Below are 16,061 nucleotides of genomic sequence, written 5' to 3'. Positions count from 1 at the left end.
ATATTAATATCATGTTGTCAAACCATATGTTTGCTTTGAAGAGCATTACTTATTCTATGCACTATGTGCTACTGACCAAGAGATGGCGCTGTTTCTCAGCTGTCGGCTGATTTGAGTTGGAGGTGAGAAGTGTTATTACACGGGTGAGGTGTCTAATTTCAAACATGGAAGATACTGTCTAAAATTGTTGACCTTTAAATTGCTTTAAATTTATGCATGAATAAGTGTATGTGAAATGCATGTGAAATAGAATATCATTAAAAGGAGAGAGTGGAGAAATGCTTGATCATCCCTCCTCCTCATTGCACACGTGCATCCTCAGAGAGTCTTTTCCAGATTATGCAAAAACAGATCTGCCAGAAATGGAGAGGACATGACGTGACATTTCCATTCAGTGACTCTGAGAGGGACCTCTACATAAGACCTGCCTCCCCATAAATTTGTGAAGCAGGCAGATACAAGGCAGTCCCAGCCAGCTCTCTCTCTCTGTGTCTGCAGACAGCAACAGCATCCTGTGATTTCTACTGATGCTCAGGACTTCTACTGACTGCTCAAACTGTGATCAAATCTCAACTGAGCCCACAACCAACTGACTTATTAGAAAATCCGTGCAAGTTTCTGTCTCCTGTATTCAGGTAAGTAGAGCATGGACACTATAAAAATACAATTATTTTGCTTAAATGCAGTTTTTTAAAAATGTATTTTTCATATCTTTAGTGGACACAACATAAAAATTAAATAAATAATAGAATGAATTTAAACGTTATTTAAAATTCATTCTAAAATTTTAATTGAACATTTTTATTTATAAAAATAGTTGCATGCAATATTGCTAGATGGGATATAGTAAGCATTAAACTTCATTTTTTGTTGTGGACTTTTGGTTATAATTCAGTTGTTAAATGAGTGTTGTCATCTTAAACACGACTCTGTTAAGATGATATTCAAAGACCGCCTGAGGAATGCTTTGCTTTAGTACAGTGTAAGATCCAACTTAAGGTCAGGAATCTGAAATATGCTCTCTAAATCCTGTCATTCTTGTATACATTTTATATATGTATATAAAAATAACACAAAATACATTTAAACATGATAGTATGAGTACAATTGAGAGATTTCATTTCTTGGCCTGATATATTTGGTCATTCCTGTGGAAATACACAATTAATTATTGCACATTTTAGGTTTCTAAGTATATAAAATTAACAAAAATATATGAATTATGTATTAAAAAAAAAAGAGTAATATTTGGAGATTTCACTTCTCAACCTGATAGATTTCTACAGACGATAATATTTTGAATTTATTTTCTACGTTTTCTAATATAAACAGTGTTTGATATTATTTCAGTACTGCTGTTTCATGGAAAACCGTAAACACTGAAGATTTAAGTGAGATTTGCTTTATTTTAGTGTAACTACATGCACATTTTAACCAGGCAAATTATTTATTTATATACATTAATGTATATTCACACTCTCTTTTACAGTTTATCTTGCTCTCTTCTTCTCTCACACTTTCAAGCCATGCAGAGAGGAGGATTGTGGGGTACGGTGGTTGTCATGGTGCTATGGGGCGTTTGGCTGCCCTCCTGTCTCAGCCAGACCACCTCACCCTCTCAGGATTCGTTTGGCTGGATACCCTCGCAAGCACAACGAAGGGAGAGTGGAAGTGTTTTACAACGGAGAGTGGGGCACCATCTGTGATGACAACTTCATCTTGGCCAACGCTCATGTTCTCTGTCATTTAGGGTTTGTGGAGGCACTAAGCTGGTTGCACAGTGCCAAGTATGGACCGGGCACTGGTGAGTTAAATGTGAATCTTATTAGTAAAACGTCATTTTCATTTTAGTGCAGTTTAGGTATTTAATTTTTTTCATATCTGAAAGTCAGCTTTCTCTATACGCTCTCAAAACAAAGTACAAAAGCTGTCATTGGGGTCATACCTGTCAAAAAGTACACCTTTGTACTTTATTTACCCTGAAAGGTTGCATATTAGCACCTTAAAAGGTACCTAAAATGTACATATAGGCAGTGGTCGACTTATTTTACATAATGATTACAAAATTTGTCTAATTTTTAAAAAGGTTTTTATTTAATGAAAATGTTTCCTTATTAAATGAACTATTATTTATAAGCTTTTTTGGCGTGAAATGGAGGAATTTTGGTCAATATTGACAATTAAACAATATTTTGCTAAATGTGCTTTTGTGCTGAAACCTTGACTGGTTTAGGCTTGTCATGGATAAATAATGATGACAATAAAACCACCAGTCGGTGGCAGCAAGCCCTTGTTTTGATAAATTATTTATTGAATCGTTCAAATCAAAGACTCGTTCAAAACGGCTGATTCAGTTAGAAACATAACAAGCCTGCTTCCCAATCAGTCTATGGTCCCAATGTGCATAATATCCATCCTAAATTCTATGTGATATTAGTAATTTTACAGAATTTGTTTTGAATTTAACTTGTTACAGAACCGAGTTCTGATTGGCCAATCGCCATTATTCGTGAATTATCTTAAGTAGATAATTTTAACATTTCATTTGCATGATAAGTTTTACATAGTACACATTATTAATCCAAAGGGGATGGTAAGGGGGGATGGTGGTTTTACTGAGGGGATGCTTTTTGTCAGTTTTTTCAACCAGGGGGATGTCATCCCCCCTCAATTCGAGCCCTGCATATAGGCCTAAGACTCTAAACGGTACATATTAATACCTTTTAAAAAGGAATCGCCCCAGTTTATATCTTTTTTCTGAGAGTGCATGAAAGTCCTGTTGTAAACTGACCTGGCTTGTCAAAAATCCATGTTCCTGCAGGTAAAATCTGGCTGGATAATGTCATGTGTGGAGGATCGGAAAACAGCATAGAGAAATGTGTGTCCCGTGGCTGGGGGAACAGTGATTGCACACATCAGGAGGATGCAGGGGTGGTTTGTAAAGATGAGAGACTTCCAGGCTTTGCAGACTCTAACATCATTGAGGTAGAGGATTCTTGATAAAAAAAAATTTAAAAAAATTTTCCATGAAAAGTTTGTTAGAATAATTTGTAAGAGCTTGGTTATAAACACAATGAGGCTGTGAATGTGGACTCGTGAGGAGATAAGTTTACCTGTGATGTTTAATGTCCCCAAAAACCTCTGCAGACCTATTTAGACAATTGTAAGCAACTGCCTTTTTCAAGACAAGTAAAGGCTATAAAAATTACAAGGGTGTATTACTGATGAATTTTCTGTGACAGATTAAAACATGGAAATATCTTGAGTTTGTGTTCACCACAGACCTTATTTCAGGCACTTAACCAAAAATCCATTACATTTTTTTTTTTAATTTCAGAATGAAAAAACTGGAAGTGCTAAAATAGTTGTTTCTGGGTTTTGGCCTACAAAAATAAGGCATCCTGGCAGCACTATATTACACCGATAAACCATATTAACATGGCAATGAAGTCTGATTTAACAGAGTCCGCTGTATGTGCAGTGCTATAATGCTGATTGAGAAGTGCATGTCAAATAACAAAGCTCTCGCAGCATGCATGCAAGCCTTTTCATCACGCACATTTGACTTGTTTTTATTGATGATGTTGTGTTTTGCCTGTAGTTATTCTCAAAACAATTGTTCCCCTCTTGCTTACAAAAGAAGATAAATATGAAAATTGTTAAGTTAAGTTGAGGAGAGGTGGGCTGTTACTTATCAAAGCAAGAGTTTTTGTGTCCTGGATCAATAAACAACCACCTTGCACTACCCAGAACTGTATGACACCTTGTTTAAAATGCATTTACTTTCACAAATTATGCATTGCTTTTATCTCTTCACCTGTTTTATCCTACTTCATTTTTCATCTTCTCTCTCCATTTGACAGCCCCTTTTCCCTCCGATGTTCTCTCTCTCTTCCTCATCCGCATGCAAAGAATGAAAGTCCACAGTCAATGTCACTCTGCTTCGAATGAAAGTCGTTGCTCTGTTGTAAATTAGTCTCTGATGATCTGCTTGTGTGCTGGAACCACACCAGAGAAAGAGAGACAGATGTAGAGATACGAGACCTTGGAGACTTAGAGACTGAAAAGAAGAGAAGGAAGAGCCGAGTACGTGCAGAAGTGCAGCTGCTCAGTTTAAGGGCCAGGTTTCTCTGTGTTCTTGTCCGGAAGGCAGAAGGAACGCAGAGAACATGAGTGGGTGTCAGACGAGCCTCTGGCAAACTCTGCTGTTTGTGTTTCACTACAGATGTGTCAAGAGTTTACTGGAATGGTGCAAATGACTGATTTCACGTCCAAATTCACAAATGTTTTTCAAAACATAGCTTGACAAGAAGAATGAACGAACTTCACAAGGTAATTATAGTTTCACACTATTTAATTCAAAGAAATGCAGTTTTGTTTGAAACTGAATGTCTTTTGTTTTATTTTCTGCTGTTTTTAGATGTCAGTTATCTAACTCATAGTGCAGACTTGTGACATAACCACACACACACACACACACACACACACGCACAGCCAGCCAGCCAGAAACACTTGCAGATGAATAAACAAATAAACAATTTAAATATCTGAGCACCAGACTCATTAGATATAACATTCAGTCTTTGGCATCGTTTCAACTGTCTGAATTTTTGTATGACGTGACGTGACATGTGGCCAAGTATGGTGACCCATACTCGGAATTAGTGCTCTGCATTTATCCCATCCAAAGTGCACACACACAGCAGTGAACACACACACACCGTGAACACACACCCGGAGCAGTGGGCAGCCATTTTCTTTTTTTTTGCTGCGGCGCCCGGGGAGCAGTTTGGGGGTTCGGGGCCTTGCTCAAGGGCACCTCAGTCATGGTATTGAAGGTGGGAGAGAGCGCTGTACATTCACATTTTTTTATGATGAGTGTACACACGTACAGAAGTTTATAAGCTTACAAATGCATTTTAACTTAGCATTTTAGTTTGACATTTAAAGCAGAAAAAATACTAGATTTTCTAAAAAAAAAAAAAGTAAGTGGTGCTTGTGCATGCGAAACTCACTACCTCAGTTATTTATTTTGCATATTGCTATGTGGTTGCTAAGGTTTTCTGGATGGTTGCTAGGTGGTTGTTTACTGATATTTTTGTCTTATAAGTATAGAACTCATTTTATCATCTTTAAAATTAGGGTTTGTTCAAATCAATAAATCTAAGAATAATCATTAGCATATTCCCTCTAAAAAATCAGCATAATTTCTCCTGTCTTCAGTGTCATGTGATCCTTCAGAAATCATTCTAATATGCTGATTTGGTGCTCAAGAAACATTCCTTATTATAAATGTTAAAAACAGTTGTGCTGCTTAATATTTTTGTGTGATACATTTTTTCTTTAGGATTCTTGGATAAATATAAAGTTAAAAAGAACAGCATTTATTTGAAATAGAAATCTTTTGGACATACAAATTTCTTCGCTGTAACTTTTCGCTGACAAAATTATCTAAGAGGTCAAAGTTCCAACAAATAAATGCAGAATCAAGAGCTTTTACAATAAGCTTTTCGTTAAACTCACAATGCATTGCATGAGAAGGCCGACTGGTACAGATGGGGTTTGCTACTTCTTTGCTTGCAGTTCAGCCTTAGGTTGCGACTCAGGTTCCAAAATCAGATTTCAGTTAATGGTCTCATGGCAAGGTGCTCAGCGGACTTTGTGGACCGTTCTGGCCAGACATTTGGAAGTGCTTGTGTAAATGGTGGAGAGAGTTTGTGTTCTAGCCAATGCACAGTTATGGTGCGGTTTGGCTGTTACCACGAAGATCCAAAACCCTCATGTGAGATGACTTGTGTCCAGCATAAGCAAGAGACAGGCTCGTTCATGAAAAACTCATGGAATACTGCATGAAATTTAATTAGAAGACTGTATCTGACTAGTTAAACATATCCAAGTCTGATTATAGGCCTAACCATCAGAAAGACATACAGAACGACTTCCTCACCACAGTCATGCACATACATGAAAAAGTGATAAAACTGATCTCAAAGCCTATAAATGCCCAACATCCAATTTACCTGTTCTGCATATACGTTTTAGATGCAGGTGGATGAAAACCGAATGGAGAAGATTCGTCTGCGTCCGCTCTCAGGTGCCTATGCCGGCCGTATGCCTGTGACGGAGGGAGTGATAGAGGTGAAGTTTAAGGAAGGATGGGGTCACATCTGCAACACTGGCTGGCCCACCAAGAACGCTCGTGTGGTGTGTGGCATAATGGGATTCCCTTCACAGAGAACTATGGGGAAGAAGCCAAGCAGGTAAAGGATGTTTAAAGAATACAAGGGTCAAATTGTATGGTTGTCCAAAAAAACCTTTTGTACTATAATTATCAATGTTTGATTGATAGCTTGAGGAATGCTATAGGATTAGTACAAAAAGTAGTCTTTAGTGACTAAATATCAATTTCAGTTTCAACTTACCTGAAATTATTTTGAGATGGTATTTCCCTCACGCAAGTGGTTCTGTGACATCTTACACAAGATGTGGTCGCAAAACGTATTTGAAAACACTTAAGCTGCACTTAGAATGTTATTGTTGTTTTTCATGGTGGTGCCATAGAAGAACCATTTTTGGCTTCCCAAAGAACCTTTCAGTGAATAGTTTTTAAAAGAACCATTACTGTCTTAGTGTGAAGAACATTTTAATAATCTGAATAACCTTTTTCCACTTTAAAGGGTTAGTTCACCCAAAAATGAAAATTCTGTCATTAATTACTCACCCCCATGTAGTTCCACTCCCCTAAGACCTTCGTTCATCTTCAGAACACAAATTAAGATGCATCACACGGATACGCTGTTTTCGTTCAGATCAAATCACAACAACGTAGGAAACAGATCCGGCGTGACGCAGCTGACACAGAACAGCATACGTTGTTTACGTCCAGCTGATACTCTCCAAAATGGCGCTACAGGGTGACGCGGAGGAGACGAATTGTTGAATAAAGTCGTTATTTTTTTTATTTTATTCTCGTAGCTGAATTATTTTACAGATCTCATTGCTACGTTTCTGGACTTGGGAACATTTCAGTTGCGTTGCTGTCTATGCAGGGTCAGACAGCGCTCAGATTCCATCAAAAATATCTTAATTTGTGTTCCGAAGATGAACGAAGGTCTTACGGATTTGAAACGACACGAGGGGGAGTAATTAATGATAGAATTTTCATTTTTGGGTGAACTAACCCTTTAATCACATTATTACCTATTACACTTCTATTGTGAATAAAATATAAGTTTATGAGATTTGTAAATTATTCCATTCCTTTTTTATTCACAATTTGTAAAAGTGTCCCAACTTTTTTGGAATCGGGTTTGTACTATAACAAGTAAAATGGGAACATGAAAGGAATATTCTAAAAGCTAAAAGCTCACACACGGCAGTGGTCAACCATTTGACGGCAAACAAAAGAGCATGGCTTCAAGCAAGAAGGCACATTTTTATCCGTCGTCATCTGTTTGCATGTATAGCATAACATAATAAATTACACTTAAAGCTTTCATAAAATTAAAAATGAAACACCCAAAACTGTATAATGTAGTACCGAAGATGAACTGTATTTTGATACGTGAAATTCTGGAGGAAACGTCGGATACCATCGTGTGGGAACATAATGACGTGTGCCATTAATCGATCAATATTGTCTTATTCAGAATAAGGTGAATAATTAGATTACAGATGTCCAGTGTTGGGGAGTAACTAGTTACATGTAACAGAGTTACGTAATTTAATTACAAAATACATGTAACTGTAATCAGTTACAGTTACTGAGAAAAAATGTGTAATTAAATTACAGTTACTTATGAAAATGTTAAATATTACAAAGGTGGTTACATCTGAATATTTTCACACTCACACACATCAGATTTAATTGATTTCTTTCCCAAATTGCATTGACTGCTCTAAAATATGAGACACCAATGTTTCAGGAGTTTAGGACACAGAATAGGACACGTTTATACAATAACTGTTTTATTTCCTATTCGGGTTTATGTATATGTTTTTTTTTTTTAGATTAACTGTTAGATGCTTGTGTTTCCTGTCATACCTATGCAAAGATTTGATTTCAAAAACAATATCATAGCTATTAAAGTATATCTTGTTACGATTTTAAATCTGCATTTAACCTCAGAACGATCTCAAAGTAAAAAGTGGTGCTAAAGTCTGATTTTGTGGTGGCTGTGCTTTAAAATTAAATTATTATAATCTTAATTCAAGTGTTGAAGGATTTTGAAAGTCTGACAGTAATCAGTGTTGCGTACCACTGTAAGGTTAACCCTGCCTGCTTTAAATGTTTCAAAATGATTTACAGTTGAAAACATTCATTAGAAATGTTGAAAAATCAAGCGTAGCGTTAGTTCTGGCAGGTCACGTTAGTCAAGCTCGCATCAGCTGACTCTCAGCTGATCCCCATCAACCTATGGGAATACGACACCTATCTAAGCATTCATATATAAGGTCCCGCAGTAGTATCCGCAGTTTTCGTATTGCTCAATAGCTAATTACCCTCCTCCATCCCCAACTCCTCCTCTGTCAGTCAGGATTCAGCCTTCTGATTCTCCTTTGAATCAGACTAATTCTAAAATGTGTACATAACATTATTGAACTTTAATGATATCTGCATACATTTATGTTGGTTCTGTTCTGTTTACCCTGGGGGGGTTATCGCTGCTCTCCCTGCTCTCATCCATGCTAGGCTGCATGGATGCGCAGGGAGTTCTTGCCCAGAACGGAACCATACCGCCAATCCAAACTGTATGCTAATTGTCAATCATCTTTGACGATAGTGGTCCTGACAGAAGTAATCACAAAGTAACCAAATGTAATCAGTTACATTACTTTAATAAAGTAATTGAAATAGTTACATTACTTATTACATTTTAAATAGGGTAACTTGTAATATATAACCTATTGCATTTCCAAAGTAACCTTCCCAACACTGCTGATGTCCATGTTAACGTACTAATTGTCTCCATTTTGAACAGAAAACCTTATCACTTAAAGGGGTCATATAATGCTACATGCACTTTTACAAGTTGTTTGAACTGAAATGTGTGTTGGCAGTGTGTGTACACAACCACCCTAAAATGATAAAAATCCACCCAGTGGTTTTTTTGTTAATCTACTAAAATCTTTACCCCTTTCTCAAATCGAGCCGATCTCAGATGCCTATCTGTGTGACATCACACAGACAAGCCCCTCCCACGATAGTTTGATTGACAGTAGCGTTTCAGCACAGACTGGACTGGCGTCTTACCTTAGACCCGCCCTGAGTGAGCTGTCATCAGTCCACCATTGTTTCACCGCTGGAGCAGTTGTAGACAAGAATGACTCCTAAGCTATTGAGGTCTTCTGTTGTTGGATGTAATAATGAACATAGCAGTTGTCATTTACTCTCGACATCTGAGCTGCTGAAGACGCAGTGGATTATGTTTGTTTTTGAAGGGAATGCGCCCCCAACCTACATATATGTGTCTATGTTCGTGCGAATCATTCGTGATCCAGCATCACCTACAGAAGAAGTGAGAGTAAGGTTTTTTTTAACGAAACTTTGCAAATCACCTTTCCTAATAATGTGCTAATTATTAGCAAGTTTCATGATGAATGCGGCTAAAGTAAACAGTCCCTCAGAGGGGCTCGGAAGAGAGGGGCGGGGTCAGCAGAGCTCATTAACATTTAAAGGAAAATGCTACAAATCTGCATGCTCTGAAAAGAGCTGTTTTTGACAGGGTAAAAAGGTGTTTTTTTACTCTACCATTGATAAATTTTAACCAAACTATGTTACAGACTTTTCATTAAGACCCTAAAGAATCATATCAACTTGTGGAAAATGGGCATCATATGACCCCTTTAAAAAACATATATTTTTTAAAGGTTTTTCTCAAAAAAGGTGCTTATGCTATCTTTATTTAAATTAACTACCACTTGGCTTGATATTTTGTTGTATAATGCAGTGGTTTTTGGAGCAATTTCAGGTATTTTATATCTGTAAACAAAAATAAATATTGTATTTTATAACAGTTGAAGCCACTTCAAAACAGCCTTTTAAAAGCATCATGGTCTGTTTGTAATTCCTCGAAGCTGACTGTCTAATTTGCGGCTGACTGGCTTCCTCTAAATTATCATTTGTCTGTGTGATCTAGACTATTTTGGATTCTTAGGGGACGTTATTGTGCATTTTTTATGTATATGTTATTTAAAACCTATTTTTAGTGTTTGCATTTTAGCCAGAGCATCCAGAGATTCAAAATATTGTTTCAAATGCATTTGAATGTCTTTTTGTCTTTTTACTGCAAAGCCACATAGATAGTTTTCCTTAGTTCCCCAAATACTCGAAATGAGGAGTTCATATACACCATTAAGGAGATGCATTGTTACTGTATGTGTTCAGGCGCTCTTAAAAAGATGAAAAATGTCTCTATTTCATGAACCTCGGCCAATGAATCATTATAGATCATCATACACTTCCCATGCTGCGGCCAAAAAGACTTCTGCAAGAATCCGCTTATGCAAGTCGGAATATGTAGTTTTGAAACCCGGCAGCGTATATGAGCACACAAACAAATCGTGATGGATATATGAAGTGTCAGAGAATGATCCACTATTACAGACTCCAGTGTTTCTTGGGGTCATATGTGTGATGTTGTTCTGCTGGTCATCTGTACAGCAGTTTCAGTGCATTGTCACATGAAGTAATGACAAATGTTTACAAAGTTCTGAAAAAAGGGAAATCAATCCCAGGTGGTCTACTTGTTTTTAATTGTGTGAGGGATGTGGAAGTTTTATCATTGTGCCAGTGAAAAATGTACCATATGGATCAGTGAGGCCCTGATGGGAATTTCATACTGAACTGCAGCGTTTGTTTTTGTCTCTCTGATTCATTTCGATTTAATATCATTGCGATATGTACCACATTTTATATTAATTTGATCTGAGCTGCACCATTTGTACTGCAAACCAGGCTGTAACCACCATATAATATATAATTATGAATGGCCAAATTACTGCTGTTTGTTATTAGAATGCCAAAAAGTTTTAAAAGTAATTTTTTTAGGGCTTCCAAACTTTTAAAATGCTGTTTTGATCACAAAGTTGCTTTAACTTACTTTAACATATTTATTTTTGCCTGAAATTTACTTGGACTACTGCATTATAAAACAAAATATCAAGCCAAGTGGTATTTAATATAAAGAAAGATAGCATAAGCATTAATTCCTTTAAACAAAAAGACCAAACATCTAGCAACGCCATAGCAACTGCATAGAAACATGCTCAATACCACTCTGAACACCTTAAAAACCACATAGCTTGTGGCGGCAAGTTTTTGATGATGCTGTAATAAGGCTGAATGTGATTGCATTGCTTTGATCTGCTTTGTTTGCATTGCTTCTCTCCTTCATCTGTAACAATCATCCACATCTGAACTCTGACACCGATTCACAGCAGATGGTGAAATATAAGCAGTCGGTGACGGGATTAATAATTGATGCATTTAGCAGATGCTTTTATCCAAAGCGACTTACAGTGCATTTAGGCTATACATTTTTTACCAGTATGAAAACAAGCAAGCATCTGAGAATTCACGTGTGCGTCCTGCTTGTTTGAGAGAATAGCAATGATTTCAACTAATGAGCTCTCCGCATGTGCATTAAACTGGATGAGTGATTCATACCTCCTTTAGACATGAGCTCAAGTCCTCAGCATGCTGAAGTTAAGCTCCAAAAACACACTCCTGCTGGCTGTTCCTCATTCTGACTGATGAAAAATCCTCTCTTGACAGAAAGCCATTTTATTTACACTAAATGTCGCTTAATATTAAAGTCTACCAGCTCACGAAACACAAGTAATCCTCAGTGGATGAAAAAGCTGCCATTTATCTTTTCAAGTGCTTTTAAATGATTGTGTGCTCAGACAATTTACTGAAAGTAAATGTGTAAAATACAGTACTTCTCTTCATCTTTGTAATTATGACATTCATATCAGGTTCGTGCCATAAGTTCTTGATACACTTCAGAAATAGCTCACTCTGACTGTGGATGATATCTTGCTATTCTCAGATGAGAAATTAAATTAAAAAAGCCTGATTTTACAACTTATAGTGGTCCCGAAAAGTATTTGGAGACTAAAGTCACACCTAAAATCTCTGAATCAAAGTCATTATGTAAAAATATATATATATTTTGTTTGTTTGTGGTGAAATGATTTGTTTGCTTATGTCACTTGGTTCATTCAATTGGACAGATAACTTTGCTTTGGAAAGAATATGTAATGCACACACACACACATGTGAGCGGAAAGTATCCTTTCTCTCAGGAGTGTTAAAACTTGAGTGATTCAACCTCATACCGACACTCGCTACAGTAATATTACTCCATACCAGACTTCTCATGGTCATGTCATCGCCTGTATGAGAGTCTAGAATGCGTCATAAATCAGGCGAACCAATGTAAAAGTCTAGCCTTTCATAAAGCAAATACTGCAGTGTGAGTTAGACATGCTAGGCGAGTGAATCTCTGGAAAGCTGTCAAGTACATGTCTGGGTCATATTTCACCAGATAATAGAAATAAATAAGAGATTATCTTTTACAAGAAAATTAACCTTTTTTTAGGACCATTAAGCATATGCCCCCCCATGCTCGTAACCGCAATACAAAAAAAATGTATTTCTGTCTCTGGGAGTTTAGTATGGTAATATACATTGCAATGTTAATGTGTTTGGTCTTAGCGGATAGATCTGCTATGGTGCTGCTGCGGCAGAGCAAGTACAGAGACTTGCTACAGCCAAATACATCCACAGACATGCTGCTGTGATCATGTAAGGAATACTGCTGCTGCAAATATAACATACATGAAATAACCCCTATATATAACATACATGAAATCACCCTGTAGTAGATCTATACAGGTGGAGCTGGGGAAGGTGGAGGGTTTCTGAAGCATGCTGCAACTTCTACAGCAAGCACTATAGCCAAGTATTTGAATGTTGAGAAGCAAGCTCATTGGCTGCTGATGCGAACAAAACCAATCAACTGCACCATGTGAATAATGATGAGATTATATGAAACAGAGTTAAACCTATCAGCCTGTGCCATCTAGAGTTTCATGACAGAACTTTGTATGTATGTACTACATGTTGTTTTTTTGAACATGTATCTCAGTTTTCACAAAAAACTAAACAAAAAAAACAATTGTTTTGAACATTGATAATAATAAGAAATGTTTCTTGCATATTACAGTGATTTCTGAAGGATCATGTAACACTGAAGACTAGAGCAATGATGCTGAAAATTCAGCTTTGCTGAAAACATTTTAAACAGAATAGAAATAGAAAACAGTTATTATAAATTGTAATAATATTTCTGTTTTTAATATATTGTAATCTATTTTGATTTAGTGATTTTTTAAATAAATGCAGCCTTTGTGAGCATAAGAGACGTCTTAAAGCAAATTGTACATTGAATAAGCCAAGGCTTTCAGTGGTAAAAGTGATGTCAGCATGCACTATTTGCTCACACTGGACTGGACAATATTTCTCAGCAAGCTGATAGAATCTGAGAAATCTTTCATGCTTTCTGTTCGAGTTCCTTTTCTGAGCACTGCAAAGTTCAGAAATTCAAAGACCTTCTGGTTATACTGAATGCGGTACATAATAAATGGCTGTCATTGTTACTTCGCACATACAGCTGTAATTATTCTTTCAGCAGAATGTTATTGCAATTTCTTCCTATTGTTTTGGGATACAGCGTATGTTTTTGTTCATTTGATCAAATGTGTTTCTGTTTAGTCTCCAGAGTGTGTATAGGATCTATTCAGTGGCCTGCACCGGAAATTAAGCCCATCTTTCAGCATGCGCTATGGAGTTCAGTAAGGCAAACTCTAGCGCCTCCTGTCCCGATGGAGGAGCTGCTGTAGTCAATTGTGTGCCCGGGGCCGCTGTTCACACAGGGCAGAGCTTGCAGTGTCAAGCTGAATCCAATGGTGATCAGATAAAGCTAATTTTAATAACTGATTTATAATAATTAGGATTTATGAAGATAATAACAACAGTATTCAAAGAACACCTGCATTATGGCTTCCAGTGACCATGCTCCTTCCCTTCGGGGCAAAGACAGGTGAGGGTCGTGTGGAGGTCCTGAAGGGGAGTGAGTGGGGTACGGTGTGTGACGATCGCTGGAACCTGCAGTCCGCCAGTGTGGTGTGTAGAGAGCTGGGCTTCGGCACTGCTAAAGAGGCTCTGACCGGAGCACGAATGGGCCAAGGTGGGCTTCCATATAACTAACAGACAGATAGAAAGATAGATAGATAGTAGGGGTTCAACTGATCGTGATCCATACAGTCCAGGCCCATCACGGCAAGTATTCTCATAAACACAGTCGATTAGGTCTTAAGTAATGTGAACATAAACAGAAAGAAATCAGAAGTGTATCATTATACTGTAGCTGTGCATTCTGTCTTAAAGTGGCAGCAGCCTATAAATACCTTCTGCTGTCTTTGTCATTTATGTTAATCAAGCACCAACCACACTTTAACAAAGATTATATATCTAATTTAATAACCATATTTAATTTAATTCAATAAATTATAACACCAAAGATCTATATTTAATTTATAAAGTGTTATTTTACACGAAATAACATTCCTGTACCTGAATAATACTGTTAGACTTTGTTATTTGTAACTTTGTTCTATTTTATTTATCTATGCTTGTAATTTGTGTATTTGTTCTTATTTTATTACTGACTTTTCACTTGTCAATAAGGTTTAAACTTTATTAGTTAGGCTATTAGTTTTTGCTGTGATATTGAATAAGTACTTAAAGTGTTATTTAAGTAATAAATGGAAAGCAAAGTTAAATTTGTCTCATCCCCCCATACCCCACGCAAAAATGTATATGATCTGTGACTCAAAAACCATAATATGATCCGAGCCATGAGTTTTGTGATCTGTTAAACCCCTAAAACAGCTAGCTAGCTAGACAGAGAGACAGATAATCAGTTAAGTAGAATGATCGCTAGACAGACAGATTGATAGACAGATATGGTCTCCATTCAAAGCCTGTTATGATCTCATCTCCATAGGCATGGGTACCATCTACATGATTGAAGTTCAGTGTCATGGTGATGAGAAGAGCTTGTGGGACTGTCCTCATAAGAGTATCACTGCTGAAGACTGCAAACACATGGAGGACGCCTCGCGTCATTTGCAACATCCCCTACATGGGCTTTGAGAAATCGGTCAGACACATAAATCATGACTCTACAGTTAAAGTAATGTGCTTGGAGAAGAAATTGCCTCAAATCTGCTTTTATTTAACATTTAACAATATACTTAACCAGAATTGTCTCTGATGTATCAGCCTTCTGAGTCCACACAGAGAAAACCTTTAAGGCTCTCATCAAAGTGCCTTCATTTGCAAATAACGTAAACCTTATGTGCATTTTTGTGCATTGTCTAAACGTTTTTCCTAGCCCAGCTATGAAAACTAACAATGCTTTTCAAGGCTGATTCAAACTAAAGCATTGCACCACCAAATCTGTAAAGTCACTTAAAACGAGCATGCTTTTATTCAAATAGGTGATGCAATGCAAGGTAAATGTCTCTAGGTTACGTATGTAACCATGGTTCCCCGAGGGAACGAGACGCTGCGTCGAAGTCGCTTTGGGAACGCCCTTGTGTGACCGCGTTCTGAAGCACGTGTCAAATCCGTCCAATGGAGCAGCGAGACGTCACCAGCGGGGTGACGCAAGCACCAGAAAGCATTAAAGCGCATCCAGCAGAGCGCAAGACAGCTTCGATGAAGTAGCGCCTGCAGGGATGCAGGGATTATGGCAAAGAGACGCAGCGTCTCGTTCCCCTTCAGGAACTCGAGCTGCGTCGAAGTCACTTTGGGGACGAGAATACCCACTGCGCCAAAGCCGTTTGATAGCACGGTTCAGAAGACGGAGATCTAAGATCGGACGCTACCCCCCCATCCTGCTTCGGAACGATGAAGTAACTGCTGTAGAACACGGAAGCTCTCTCGAGAGGAGGAACACGTTCTATGGCCCCCTTCCTCAAGAGAGTAT

The 16,061-nt window shown here is 37.5% G+C and overlaps 1 pseudogene; it reads left to right on the top strand.

Annotated features, from left to right (window-relative positions):
• Positions 1-1,526: 1,526 nt before the first annotated feature.
• LOC107559256 (lysyl oxidase homolog 3-like) overlaps positions 1,527-16,061 on the top strand; it is a 29,015-nt pseudogene continuing 14,480 nt past the window's right edge.

This window comes from Sinocyclocheilus grahami, unplaced genomic scaffold, assembly GCF_001515645.1.
Source record: "Sinocyclocheilus grahami isolate Dianchi unplaced genomic scaffold, SAMN03320097.WGS_v1.1 scaffold680.1, whole genome shotgun sequence".
In the NCBI taxonomy this organism is placed as follows: domain Eukaryota; kingdom Metazoa; phylum Chordata; class Actinopteri; order Cypriniformes; family Cyprinidae; genus Sinocyclocheilus; species Sinocyclocheilus grahami.
This window is presented reverse-complemented; position numbering and strand designations above follow the sequence as displayed.